This window comes from Hylobates moloch, unplaced genomic scaffold, assembly GCF_009828535.3.
Source record: "Hylobates moloch isolate HMO894 unplaced genomic scaffold, HMol_V3 SCAFFOLD_6, whole genome shotgun sequence".
Classification (NCBI taxonomy): domain Eukaryota; kingdom Metazoa; phylum Chordata; class Mammalia; order Primates; family Hylobatidae; genus Hylobates; species Hylobates moloch.
This window is the reverse complement of record NW_026652281.1, coordinates 127,664,897-127,678,294: the sequence shown is the minus strand read 5'-3', so window position 1 is coordinate 127,678,294 and position 13,398 is coordinate 127,664,897.

Genomic DNA, 13,398 nt, shown 5'->3' with positions numbered 1-13,398 from the left:
TTTTCCCTCACTGAATGGTCTTTCTTCGAACCCTTGTCAGTTGATCATAGATGTATGGATTTATTTCTAGACTCTAGACTTGATACATACATATCCTTGTGCCACACTGTCATGATTACTGTTGCTTTGCAGTTGCTTTAAAATCTCAATGTGTGAGTCCTCCTGCTGTATTCTTTTTCAGTATTGTTTTGACTATTCTGGATCCCTTGAAAGTCCATATGAATTGTAGAATTAGAATGTCAATTTATACAATTTATATCAGCTAGGATTTTGATAAGGGTTGTGTTGAATCTGTAGATCAATTTTGGGAGTACTGCCATCTTAACAATGTTAATTGAGTCATCTAGTCCAGGAATATATAGTATTTTCCATTTGTTTAAATCTTTACTTTCTTTCAACAGTTTTGTAGTTTTCAGAGTATAAAATTTGCATTTATTTTGTTAAGTTTATTTATACTTATTTTATTTTTTCTGATGCTGCTGTGAGTGGAATTGTTAATTTAATTTCTGGATGGTTCATTGTGAATGTGTAGAGATACAATTGATGTTTGTATACCAATCTTGTATCCTGCAACCTTGCTGAACTCATTTATGAGTTCCAATAGTTTTTTAGTGAATTTCTTAGGATTTTCTATGTGTAAGATCATATCATCTGTGACTAGAGATAGCTTTACTGCTTCCTCTCTTTTTTTCTTTTACGTTTACTTACGTATATTTTTATAGCGACAGGGTCTTGCTCTGTCACCCAGGCTGGAGTGCAGTGGTGTGATCACAGCTCACCACAGCCTTGAACTCCTGGGCTTACCCAATCCTCCAGCCTCAGCCTTCTGAGCAGCTTGGGATGACAGGTACACACCATCACACCTGGCTTATTTTTTTTTTTTATTGTGTTGAAGTGAGGTCTTGCTTCGTTGCCCAGGCTGGTCTCAAACTCCAGGCCTAAAGCAATCCTCTCACCTCAGCGGCCTCCCAAAGCACTGGGATTATAGGCACGAGCCACCATGTCCAGCCTATGTCTTCCTTTCCAATCTGGATGCCTTTTTCTTTTCCTTGCCTAATTACCCTGACTGGAACTCCCAGAACATGTGGAGTAGAAGAGGCAGGCATCCTCATCTGAGCCCCTTTCTTCTCTATGTCCCTTCCTTTCTTATGGCTCCTTTTCCTCTCCTCCACCCAACGAGGGGTGGGAATGGTGTTAGCAGAGAAGAGAGTCTACACAAGGGAAGTGGCAAGAATAAAATAAGAAAGAAAAAAAACAATTTGTCAGATACCTGAAAGTCCAAGACTATATCAGGATCCCCACTGTATAATTGAGAAAACGGAGGCCCAGATAAAAAGATGTGACAATTAAATTTATTGGACACCTACTCCATGCCAAGTACCCAAGATACAAAGATGAATCAGAAACTCAAGGTTGAAAGCTGGAATTCAAACTGGGATCAAAGTAGACCCACACTACCATCTTGGAAAGGAGGGAAACATAAAAGAAACCCGTCACTATTGCTCTTAAACCTCTTTAGAAGCGGAGGCTCTGAGCTATCAGGACAGTGGCCACTGCACACAGCCAGGTGTGCCAGCTGTGGTGGGGTGGGCAGCTCTAGGCACTGGCACAGGGGCTGGCTCTGTGTGAAGCTGCAGTTGAACCAGATGTACTGCAAGCAGCTTCCACTGTGGGCACCGGGGAACATGGTGGCTCCTGGAAGCTTAGAGACACCAGAAACCCGAGTCCCAAAGAGGGTGTCACAGCCCTGGCTCAGGGAGCCCCTGGGTCTGGGCTCCCTGAAGGGCTGCAGCTCCTCTCTCCTCACCACCCGCAACATGGCAAGTGGGGGGCATGTTTCAGCCTGTTGGTGTTACAGCTCTTTCAGTCCCACCATTCGGTAGGTCCCGAGTTCTTGTCCTGTGTCCAGGAAGTATGAGGTATGTGGACAACTGGAGGGTGAGCAAGACAGAGAGGAGCTTCACTGGGTGACAGAACAGCCCTCAAGAGACCCAGAGTGGGTAGCTCCTTCCTGTAGGCAGGCTGTCCCAATGTGTCCATCTTTCAGCGGAGAGGAGACCCACAGTGGACAGCTCCTTCCCGCAGGCAGGTCATCCTGACAAGTGTCCATCTCGCAGTGGAGAGAAGACCCACAGTGGGCAGCTCCTTCCCGCGGCTGGTAGTCCAGACATCTGTGTGAGTCTGGCTGAGTCTGGGTTTCTATGGGCTTAGAAGGGAGAAAGTGCTTGCTGATTCGTCCATGGGCAGCCATAGGTGGCCTGGAAAAAGCACCATTAGTTATCATTCTGGGCTGGGCTGTGGACTTCACCCAGAATAGGCAGCCCAGCACCCAGGCTTCAGGCCATCCCTAGCTTGAAGGTGGGGTTTCACCAGGGACCTGCCCCTTTCTGCCCAGGGACCTGTCTGCCTCTGCCATCAACATGCTGTCCATGGTGTTCAGGCTGTTCATGGCAAGGAGTGCCAACAGGCCAGTGCTGAGCTGCCCTCAGCCGTCCCTGGCCTTCCTCCCAAGCTTATCGGTGCCCAAAGTCCAGAGGAGGTCAAGGTGGTGGGGGTGCCGGTGTGTCAGTGCCACCTCAAATGCATGCACACCTAGCTGGGTTGTGACAGCACCTGGGCTCAGCCACAACTTTGCTCCAAAATCACAGCAGGTGCCAGGAGCAGGGAGAGGCCAGGGAGCAGGAGCAGGTACATCAGAGCCTGCACGGGGAGGGGGACTTCCCAGGCCCCTGAGCACACAGGGATGCCCTGATCCAGAGCTGCGGCTGTGCCTGGGAGCAAAGGCTCCCACCCTGCCGACTTGGTAGGGGCGGGGCTCCTGCCTGTTCTTGGCCCCCTCTGGCTCTGCAGGACGCGCAGCCCTGGCAGTACCTCCCCCACTGCAGCTGATGTGCCTCCCCCACTGCAGCTGACGTCCCTGCAGCGGCTGCTCCAGACGGGCCGCTGCCGCCATCAGTAGCTACCTCGGTGCTCTATTGTGAGGATTAGATGACTGGTTAATAGGTGACGTTTGTGGCAAAGGGCCTGGCATGCAATGGAACTATGCGAGCCGTCCCTCTTCTGCATACTTGGCACCCAGAGAAGCCAGCTCTGTTGTGCTATGGAGTGTAGGTGGGGTCGTGAGGCTGTCTGTGCTGGGACTTTGGACGGGACTTGTCCTTGCTGCCCAGAGCCCTTTGGAGTCATGGAAGAAACTGCTGTGACTTCTTTTTTTTGTTTTGAGATGGAGTCTTGCTCTGTCACCCAGGCTGGAGTGCGGTGGCACGATCTCGGCTCACTGCCACCTCCGCTTCCCAGTTCAAGTGATTCTCCTGCCTCAGTTTCCCAAGTAGCTGGGACTACAGGTGCCTGCCACCACACCTGGCTAATTTTTTGTATTTTTAGTAGAGACTGGGTTTCACCGTGTTAGCCAGGATGGTCTCGATCTCCTGACCTCGTGATCCACCTGCCTCAGCCTCCCTAAGTGCTGGGATTACAGGCGTGAGCCGCCGCGCCTGGCCGAAACTGCTGTGACTTCTGTTCTGCTTATAAAATGGGACTCCTTGGCACTTGCCAAGGGCCTGCGACATGCAGACCTACTGCTGGGGACTTCCCAGAAAAGGCGATAATTGCGATTGTTATTCTTATCACAGCTCACTATGTGTGTCAGTCAGGGTTCAGCCAGAGAAACACAACTAGTAAGAGATGTATAGTAAGAGATTTACTGCAAAGACTTGGCTTACGTGATCGTGATCGTAGGAGCTGGCTAGGTGAGTCTGAAATGCATAAGTGTGATGGTGAATTTTATGTGTCAATGTGTCAACTTGACTAGGCCATGCGGTGCCCAGAAATTTGGTCAAACATTATTCTGGGTTCTCCTATGAGGATGTTTCTGGGTGAGATTGACATGGGAATCACTAAAGGCAGATGGCCCTCGCTAATGTGGGTGGGCCTCATCCTGTCAGTTGAAAAGAACAAAAAGGCTGACCTTCCTTCCAGTAAGAGAGAATTATTTTTGCCTGCTGGCCTTGGAACTCAGACATTAGCTTTTTCTACCTTTGGATTTGAACTGAAATAGCTCTCTTGCTTCTCAGGCCTTCAGACTCAAGACAAGAATTACATTCTCAGTTCTCCTGGGGCTCCAGCTTGCCGACTGCTGTTCTTGGGATGGGTCAGCCTCCATAATCTGGGGAGCCAATTCCTTATAACAAATCTATATAAATACATGTGTGTGCACACACGGGTACACACACATACATACACATGCACATGCACACATGTGCACATATGCACACACACAAATGCACATGCACATATGCACACACTCACACATGCACACATGCATGCACACACAAACCCACATGCACGCACCCACACACATGCACATGCACACACATGTGCACACACAAACGCACACACGTGCACACATGCATGTACACACCTTCTATTAGTTCTGTTTCTCAGGAGAACCCTGACTAACACGGCAGGGCAGGTTGTCCAGAAGGGCAGGCTGGAACCCTCAGGCACAGCACACACTGAAGCTGGTGTCCACAACTTCTCTTCTTTAGGGAAACTTCAGCTCTGCTTTTAAGGCCTCAAACCACTTAAATCAGGTTCATCCAGATCATCTCAGATGGTCTCCCTTACTTAAGAGTCAACTGATTATGGACTTTAATCACATCTACGAGATACCTTCACAGAACACCTAGATCAGCGCCCGACTGAATATCTGGTGACCATAGCCTGGCCATTGACCATCACAACACCTGCTGAGTGTGATGGTGAGCCCATGACTACATAGCAGCTGATTTGTATCCCCAAAAATCCCATGGGAAGATGTTTTTAGAACATGTCTTGCCCAAAGTGACACAGCTGGCCAGGGGGAGCGCTGGTGTTAGAAGCCAGAGTTGCCTCCAGAGCTCAGCCTGAGCCACTCTGAGGCTCTGATCCCCTAACCCACCTTCTCAGCCCTCATAGAGGCCCCTGTGGTGGGACTCTCTTCTCTGCTTTTGGAGGACACAGAGGCTCAGAGAGGGCAGGTGGCTGCCCCAGTCACACGGCTGGGCGGTGGAGGCTGTTCCATTTCAGCTCTAGGCCCCTCCTCACAACAGCCTATGCTCACTCCCCTCCCTAAGCAGTCCACCCCAAAGGACAACGCTGAGTTTCTGCCCAGGAGCTCTCTGTGTGATACAGGCACCCCTCCCTCCGGGCCTGAGCATCGCCCAGTGTAAAGAGGGACAGGGGTCTTCCAGGTTTGAGGTCGGGGGCCCCGGCCTTGGAGCACAGGGTAGAATCTCAGGACCCCTGGCTCCAGGGAGCTCCTATTTTGGGACTACTCCCACTCTTGGGAGAAGGTGCTGAGGGTATCTCATGGGGGCTACTCAGTTAAGACCAAATGCCCTCAAATGGCCTCCCTCCCAGAGGGCCTGCATCGCCCAGTAGAACATGCGTTCCTGGGGAAACCAGGGTGCCTCCTGACAGACAGGCCCCCAAAGGGTCCCAACACAGCCGAGCCTGTGGTCAGTCCAAGCTATGGCCCGGCCCACCTGCCCACCCTTTCCTGTGAGGGCCTCAGTGCCAGGGGAGGCAGCCCCTGAACAATGCCTCACTCTGTTCTTGGCCTGGGCAGGGGCAGCTAATTCAGCCACACCTCACACCGGCTGCAGATCCCACACTCCCCTGCTCTCCCCTGCTCTCTCTGGCTCTCCCCTGCTCTCCCCTGTTCACCCCGATCACCTCTCCTATCCCCTGCTCACCTCCGCTAACTGGCCTCAGGAAACCCAGACACTCCACACTTAGCACCCTCCCAGCTCCCCGACAAGCCACAACTCAAAGGTCAGGAGTGACAGCCAAACGACTTAGGGGTCCTGGGGCTGGGGGTTGGGGATGGCCCATCGTCAAGGCCAGCCATGAGCAAAGAGCCTACCCAGCCAATGTAGCCCCACCTTTGCTCAACCACATTGACCATCATCATCTGGTGAATGAGGAGAGGGGCTCAGAGAGGCTGGACAGCTTGCCTCTGGTCACACAGCCCAGGAGCAGCAGAAGTGGAACTCAAACCCAGGTCTTGTGCCTCCAGAGCCCATGGTCGTAACCACTGCACACAACTGCCTTTAGGAAACCCCGAAGTGATCATGAGTCCAAGAACTCAGAGGCACCTTGTGTGGATTTCAGCACATATGCACACACACACACACACACACACACGCCTTCCTCGGTAACCAAACCCCATAGATGGGGCCTGCCCTTCCCAGGCAGCCTTGAAAAGGGCCTTGCAAGGGTCTGAGACATTCCAAGCCCGGTCCCTACCTTCACCTGGAGGGGGCCTCTCTGCCTCCCACATCCCCAACCTGGGCCTAGGAGTCAGAATCACAGCTCAGAGTCTCCTTGGTGTGTGTACATGGCTTGGGGAGGTCAGTCCCGCCCCAGAGCACCCCCAGCCTGCCAGGCCTGTGGGTCAGCCAGATCCCTCCCCCAACCCTCTCAAGGCCCACAAGCCCCGGGCCAGGCCTGGCTTCCGGAGCTGCCGCCACCTTGGCTGGCCACACCACACATGGTTTTAATCAGCAGCCTGCCTGGATGAATGGCGCCTTGTGAGAGCGCCGCAGGGCTCACCTCCACGGCAGGGCCAGGATGGGCCAGGTGGGGCAGCCTCAGGGAGGGAGGAGTGTGAGGGGACCCCATGTGGGGGTCAGGCTGGGGGTGAGGGGGACAGACGGGGACAGCCCAGCACAGCAGTCATGAGCCAGGGTCTGTGGCCAGACAGAGAGCGGGGAGCCTGGCTCTGCCACCCACAGTCTGCGTCCGGGCAACTCACGGAACCTCTCTAAGCCTGGGCCCCACCCTGCATATAAATGGAGCCCTTTACGGGGGGCTGTGAGGATTTCATCTGAGGGTGCTTGGTGCATAGTGTGGGCCTGACACATAGTATGCACTTTGTACCTAGAGGCCAGCCCAGGGCTAGGGGCAGGGGACTCACAATTTGATTTAATGGAAGAATGGAGAGAACTCACCTTGGAGCAAGGTGGCTGACCTCCAAAGAGGCTAGGGGTGGCATCTACGGCTGACTCTGGTTTCCTCAGTTCCAGGGCCTGGGCCTCTGCTGCTCCCTCCACCTTTCAAAGGGCCTCACAAAGAGTGCTGGAGGGGCACACCTCAGCTCCTCGAAGGGCCCACCTCGCCTCCTTCCGTGGCAGGCAAAGCTTCAGACAGTACTAATTAATGTTTATTGAGCACTTACTAGGTGCTGCACCTGGGCGTTTCATGCATAATCTCATCTAATCCTCCTTTTATGATTGTTTTCATTTATGTAGAACAAAACTATGACTCAGAAAGGGTAGGCAACCAGGCCATGGCCACACAGCCAGGGAAAGGCAGAGCTGGGATGCGACGCGGCAGAGCCCTGCTCCTGCTCTTGCCTCAACTCCACCCACCCTGTGTCCCATCGAGGGAGCACCATTTCCCACAGGGGTGGCTGGCAGTGGGCAGCCTCCCTGGGGGTGCAGAGAATGCCTTCTCCTCGGGCCTCCAGTGGACAGAGCTGTCTCCCTCACTGGCAACCCTGCTCAGCCTCCCTTCCCTCCCACAGAGCCTCCGAAGGCCCCATCCCAAGGGCCCAGTACCCGTGTCCTCCTCCCTGCCACTCTCCCAGCACCCACCAAGCCTGGCTCCCGGGTGTCTGAGAAATTATGGGAGGGAGGGAGAAAACATCAAGGGAGGGCCCAAACCTTGTCATGCCTCTCCTCACTGAGCCATCATGGCAGTCCTGTCATGTGGGGTAAAGTGCAGACTCCTGTAACCCCTGCTGCACCCCTGCCCCTAACCTCCACCCTGCAGACTAAGGCTTTCAGCTCCTCCGCAGTGCTGGCTCTGTCTCTCATCTCCAGGCCGTGCTCATCTTTCCCCCTGCCTGGGACCCTCTCCTTTTCTACTCTGGCTAACTTGTGGTCCGAGTCCCATGCACTAGGATGACTGTGTGAAGCCCCTCTGTTCCCCACCCACCCCCTAGAACAGCCCCTGGAGCACTTCTGGGAGCAGAGCTCTGGGACCTCTGGGAGTTGCTCCAATTTCAGAATCCATTTCTGCAGAGGAAGGACTGCATCCTCTTTCCTCTGTTGGAGATGGGGACATCACCTTTGCAGACTGGTTTTCTCTCGTTCCTCTTCAAATTCAACTATCTGCAGAGCCGCGGGGGCTGTACTCACATGCCCACATGGGTGTCACTTGCCAAGCTAAGCTCCCAGCCTTTCAGTGGTTCTCTGAACTCAGCTGAAACCATTTCTAGAGGACTGTTGAAAGAATAAGGCATCCTGCTGTCTTCTACATAGATTAGGATGTCTCCCTCAAGCTGACTTGGCCCAGCTAAGAACCGGGTGAGCACACCTTATTGGGTGCTCCCCCCACCCAGGGTCTCCCTGATCCCCCTGCCCTTTGGTATGATGGGTCAGCGAGGGGCCTTAGGGAAACAGCCCTGTGGAAATAACTATAAACATTCTCAAGGGTTAAGCCACAAAAATGTTTCACATAGCTTTGTTTATGATACTAAAAAATATCTAGAATAACCCACATATTCAACAATTAAATAAAGTGTGATACATCCATAAAATGGAATTCCACAAAGAGGGTTATTTAACAACACCGAGAGATGGTCACAATTTATCTGTAAGTGAAAAAAGCAAATTATAACATCTTACGCTGGAAGAGGAAAACCTCCAGGCAGTTCAGTGAACAAAACTGAGGGATGTAGAATGAGGGGTGCTTCAGGGTGCAGACTTGGAAGCTGGAGGCCCGGGTCCTCCGGCAGCCTCTGCCCCCTTGCAGCCAAAAGACTTTGGGCCATTCACCAAACCTAAAAAGCTAGAGGTGGCCATCTGTACAATTGGGATAATATTGTACCTACAGACATACTAGCCACTTAGTACACTGTGTGGCCTGCGACAGACATACAGACTAAGCATGCAACAGACATTATAAACATCATGTATGGGCTTATTTCCATATTATGGGTGATTTTCATTTTCTTACATTTGCCTATTTGTTTTTTTTTTTTTTTTTGAGATGGAGTCTCACTCTGTCACCCAGGCTGGAGTGCAGTGGTGCAATCTCGGCTCACTGCAAGCTCCACCTCCCGGGTTCACGCCATTCTCCTGCCTCAGCCTCCCGAGTAGCTGGGACTACAGGCGCCCGCCACCACGCCCGGCTAATTTTTTGTATTTTTAGTAGAGACGGGGTTTCACCGTGTTAGCCAGGATGTTCTCATCTCCTGACCTCGTGATCCACCCACCTCAACCTCCCAAAGTGCTGGGATTACAGGCATGAGCCACCACGCCCAGTGCCTATTTGTATTTTTAAATTTTTCTGCAATGAATGTTATTACTTGTATTAACTTAAAAAGTAAAAGCAAACATGACTTTACAAGGAAACAGCCCAATGGAACTCATTCCTGTGTTAATGGCCAGCATGTTGTTAAGGACATTGCTTATTATGCTGCCCTAGTGAGATTTCCTGGGAGAAACTATGATCTGCTCTTGGAACCAGGAGGCTTCGCTGGTCACACTGGCTGCCTGTGGGCTTCAAACAGCTGTGTTCTAACCTCAATGCCCACTGTGACAGAATCATTTAAATAAACTATGACACAGCTCTACCACGTACACCAGTTTGTCATGTACACAGGAGAATGTCTGAGAGATTTCCACCAAAGGGTTAGAAGTATTACTGGGGGACAGGAAAGAGGGGGACATTTGAGCCTTAAATTTTGTGCACTTCAATAACGATTGCAATTCTTTCACAATAATCTTGTGTTATAATCAAAATAGAAATAACATAATTTGATGTAGTAGAAAAATATTTCACAACATATAAAGATGTTGACAATTTATTATGATTTAAAAGAGTTCGTAGTCTGGGTGTGGTGGCTCATGCCCATAATCCCAGCATTTTGGGAGGCCAAGGCGGGCAGATCACTTGAGGCCAGGAGTTCAAGATGAGCCTGGTCAACATGGTGAAACTCCCCTCTTTTTCTTTTTCTTTTTTTTTTTTTTTTTTTTGAGATGGAATCTCGCACTGTTGCCCGGGTTGGAGTGTAATGGCGCAATCCTGGCTCACTGCAACCTCCACCTTTCAGGTTTGAGCGATTCTACTGCCTCAGCCTCCTGAGTAGTTGGGATTACAGGTGCCTGCCACCACGCCCGGCTAATTTTTTATATTTTTAGTAGAGAAGGGGTTTCACTATGTTGGCCACGCTGGTCTCAAACTCCTGACCTTATGATCCGCCCACCTCAGCCTCCCAAAGTGCTGGGATTACAGGCATGAGCCATCGCGCCCGGCTGTGAAACCCCCTCTTTACTAAAAATAGAAAAATTAGCCACGCATGGTGCCACACACCTATAGTCCCAGCTACGTGGGAGGCTGAGGCATGAGAATCTAACCACTTGAACTCAGGAGGTGGAGGTTGCAGTAAGCCAAGATCTCAACGCTGCACTCCAGCCTGGGTGACAGAGTAAGACTCTGTCTCAAAAAATAAAAATAAAAATAAAGGGGGTTTGTAAAATACAGTGTATGCATATTCTCCTTTCTGCAAAAACAACTTTATATATCAGACAGAAAGGAAACGTCCTAAAATATGAACCATGGTTATCCAGGGTGGTGGGATACAGACATTTAGATTTTCTTCTTATGTGTCTGTATGTTCTAAATTTTCCACGATGGAGATTTATAACTCTTGTGATGAATGAAAAAAATGCATTTTCTTAAAAGGAAAGATTTGGCCCCAGCTCTCCCCTGCCCTGAGTGCCTAAGTCACAGCAAACTCATTCTTAGCCTTCTCGCCTCCTCGCTCCTCACCCAGGCATGTCTGTTTCCCACTGGCTTTCATATGGGCCACCTTGCTGTCCTTCCTGTGTCCTTGTAAAGGGCCTGAAATCCTCGTTAGAACCAGGCAAGGCAGAAGCCAGGACACAGGCCCAGCCCACCGCTCAGCGTCCAATGGTCCCCCAACCACCCGCCGCTGCCTCCTGGGGCATTGTTCTCATTAGTGAGGATGCAAAGCAGACCCAAAGGCGGAACTATAAACACCAGAGGCAGAGACCCATAAACAGCTGGGTAACCAACTGCAGCTGTGCAGATGGGCCCTGGCCACACTGGGGGGCAGATGGGGGCTGGGCTGGCCACTGAGGAATTGCCCTTTGCCTGTCCTCCTTAGGCCATGAGCTGCCAGGAGCCAGGTGGGCACCACTAGTTAGAGAACTGGAGGGTGGAGGGTCTGCACAAACCTAAGTGAGATTACATGCAAGTGAGCAGGGGTCTGGGAGCCAAGGATTCTCAGGCACCTGAGTCCCATTACCTATGCACCTGGGCCTCAATTTACCTATCTGAAAATGGGGAAGAAAAGAAGTAACAGACTAGATAGGCTTTCTCAGCTCTACTACTTCATGACCCACCCATAAATCTACGCACTAGGCCTAAATGCCTGTAATGTATCTGTCTGTAATAAAAATATATACTATGCGATAATATAAACAAATGTTGTAACTAAATTATCTATACCATAACCCATACATATTATATGTTTTATATCAGCCTCTTTAATGTTATGTTTCTAAAGGTTTAACGACCATCTCTGGATATCTGTGATCAGAGAGTATGTGGAGGAAAGCCAGGAAGACCTCCTGGGAGAAGGGAGACTTAAAGCCTATGAATTCCACAGGCAAAAGGAATGAGCCTCCAAAAAGGTTATAATGGAGGAGAAGGGAGATTTGAGTGTGAGGGGATTTATAGGGCTGTTGAGGGTCATCTGGGGAAGGGATCCATGTCCATCTTCCACCCTAGAAACAAACCTTCTGGCACAGGAGAGGGCAAGGAGAAAGCACACTGGACTGAAGTGACTAAGATTTGCCAGCCCCAGAAGCTCCCAAACCTGGTTATGTAACAGGACTACTGGGGAACTTGGTAAAATACAGACTCTTGGGCCCTTTCCAGGGCTCCTGAATCAGAATCTAGGACAGCAGTGTCTGAATATTTGGATTTTTAATAATTGCCTGGTGGACTCTGAGGCTAGAAGTCTGTTACAGGTGGGTGTTTGGGAACCTCTGGCCCTGAGCTCCCAGTGTCTGTGGATTGGATGTAGGGCAGAAGGAACACCCATGATTTTCACATCCTGTCCTGTGTCTGATCAACCAACACAGGGTATAGTCATTGCCAGGCAGCTGGTGCCACCCTATGCTTGGGGCCTGATGGGACTGGGGACCCTTGAGAAGCTCATCACCTAGTGAGGGGTCCAGACCCCTATATCAGCCATCTGAGCTCAGTGCTGGATGTTGGAATCTTCTCAGGTGGCACAGCCGAAAGGGTTGATGCTGGAGTAGCCCGGAGGAGCAAAAGCAAACCTCTGAAAGCAGGACTAGGAAGGGGACCACAGAAGGCTCTAGAGAAGATACTCTGAAGGATGGGGAGGATTCAGATGATGGAACAGGAGAGGAACAAACAGGCTATATGGAGGGAATGGTGGGATCAAAAGCGAGAAGTGCAGAGGCAGTAGAGGTACAAATCATATGGAAACCATTTTCTGGCCATATGGTTTGTCAGGGGCTCTTTCTGTTGGGTACTGTGAAAAGGCAGTGTGCTGAACAGCCTGGGCCAGGGGACCAGAGAGCACATCTCCCATGTCATAGGCAGCTGGCCCAAGGTCCCAGAGGAAAAGCCCAAGCCTGGGACTCCCCCCACCTACCTGGGGGAGACTCTCCCTGTCCACCAGGCCCAGCCATGTGACTTTCCCAGTTCCCCCATCTAGGATCACATGAGGCAGGCATGGGCAGGGGAGAGTGGCAAGTTCCAACTCTGACCCCAAGATCAGAATCTCCTTTTCCAGAGGGGCCCCTGAGGCCAAGTCAACCCTGATCCAGGTCACATCTCCCCAAGCCAATTCAAAAATGGGCAAAAGACTTGAACAAACATTTCTCCAAAGAGACATACAAATGTCCACCAAATACATAAAAAGATAATCAACATTATTAGTCACTAGGGAAATACAAATCATAACCACAATGTGGTACCACTTCACATCCATTAGGATGGCTATAATTTAAGAAAAAAAAAAGGAAAATAAGGCCAGACTCACACCTGTAATCTCAGCACTTTGAGAGGCCGAGAGGGAAGGATCACTTGAGCCCAGCAGTTAGAGGCTGCAGTGAGCAATGATCACACCACTGCACTCCAGCCTGGGCAACAGAGTAAAACGCTCTCTCTTAAATAATACTAACAACAATAATAATAATAATAAGGCCAGTCACGTTGGCTCACGCCTGTAATCCCAGCACTTTGGGAGGCTGAGGTGGGCAGATCTCTTGAGCCCAGGAGTTTGAGACCAGCCTGGGCAACATGGCAAAACTCTGTCTCTATAAAAAATACAAAAATTTTCCTGGT